This window comes from Dendrobium catenatum, unplaced genomic scaffold (genome assembly GCF_001605985.2).
Source record: "Dendrobium catenatum unplaced genomic scaffold, ASM160598v2 original_scaffold_226420, whole genome shotgun sequence".
NCBI lineage: Eukaryota > Viridiplantae > Streptophyta > Magnoliopsida > Asparagales > Orchidaceae > Dendrobium > Dendrobium catenatum.
The window spans coordinates 1,264-2,655 of record NW_021544829.1 but is presented as its reverse complement, the minus strand read 5'-3'; the positions used below and the strand labels follow the sequence as shown (position 1 = coordinate 2,655).

At 32.8% G+C, this 1,392-nt stretch overlaps 1 long non-coding RNA gene across 1 annotated transcript; it reads left to right on the top strand.

The window, feature by feature from the left end:
• Positions 1-304: 304 nt before the first annotated feature.
• Positions 305-799, top strand: LOC110100906. Its single transcript, XR_002303593.2, has 3 exons — positions 305-437; positions 535-614; positions 707-799. It is a non-coding gene; the product is annotated as an uncharacterized LOC110100906 (long non-coding RNA).
• Positions 800-1,392: the final 593 nt, after the last annotated feature.

Below are 1,392 nucleotides of genomic sequence, written 5' to 3'. Positions count from 1 at the left end.
TATTCATTGCATGCTTTAATAATCAAAAAAATTCACATTACTTCTGACGTCCCTTCAGATTTGCTAAGAGCAGCTTTTGCTACTAATATTAAATGTTATGCCTTGTTTAATTACCTTCACAAGACTGTCTTAATTGATTTATTACTTATGCACGATAAATAAAACACATTTAATTCTAACGTCCCTTCAGATTTCGTAAGAGCGTTTTTTTTTTTTTTTTGTAAGAGCGCCTTTGCTATTTTATTTATTATTCTGCACATTTTTAACTTTTTCCTGAAAGCGTGAACCTACCTAATGTCTTCGTCTTCGACCCGTCTCCACAGTCTTCGGCTTGCCCTACCTGATTCCACTTGTCGTCAGGTAGGTTTCTCTCCAATTAAATTAGTCTTCTGAAATTGTTCACGTCTCACTGCCTCCGCTCGCCGTCATCTCCTCCGGTATGTTTCGTGCCCTAAAAATATTAAATGTTAGTAACTCCCGCCATTTAATCGCCCGCATCTTCATTTCGTGTTTTCAACTTCTTAAACGTTTCAGGATCCCTTTTCCAATAAATTTGGATGCATGAAGATGAATTCAACCGTCGAAACGTTCCAACGTCCGACCGTTCGGTGGCCGTAAGATGACTTTCGCATTTTCTCTTTCTCTCTTATATATTATTCTCACATGTTTTCCCTTTATCTCTTTCGTTTCTGGATCTCTACTTCAGCGAACCTGTGAATCTCAACACCATTTTGGCTTCAGCTCTCTACTTCAGCGAACTTGTGAATATCGACACCATTTTGGCTTCAAATTTAGGTAATTAATTCTATGATGTAAATCATTTATTTAAGTTCATCTTTAGAATTGAATATATTTCTTGTCCGAATTATGTTTTTTTAAATTGTCTGTTAGCTTTTTCATTTCTGTATCTCTACTATTTCTTCTTCAGTGAACCGGTGAATATGGACTTCGTCCAACCTTGATCGCACAACTAAAAGCTGTATGGAAACTTAAAACTAACTAATTTTAAGTAACATTGTTCATACATTCTACTTATTTTTTAATTATCTTGACCGTCCATTCTATTAAAAATATTTATTAAATCAAAAAATTCACACTATATAAAACTCATTTTAATTTTACCGCCCCTTCAGATTCCTAACTTCCATTTTTCTATTTCTATTCTTAAGTACATGTTTTAATAAATAAAAAAAAATCACATTTAATAAAACTCATTTAATTTTAAGTCCCTTCAGATTTCCTAAGTTACGTTTCTCTATTCCTATTCTCCACTTTTATTATATTAATTCTGCAAGTTTTTATGAATATATTAACTTTTTCCTGTGCAAGTGTAAATATTAACGTTTTTTAAGAATATATTAACTTTTTCCTCTGCAAGTGTAAACCTACCCA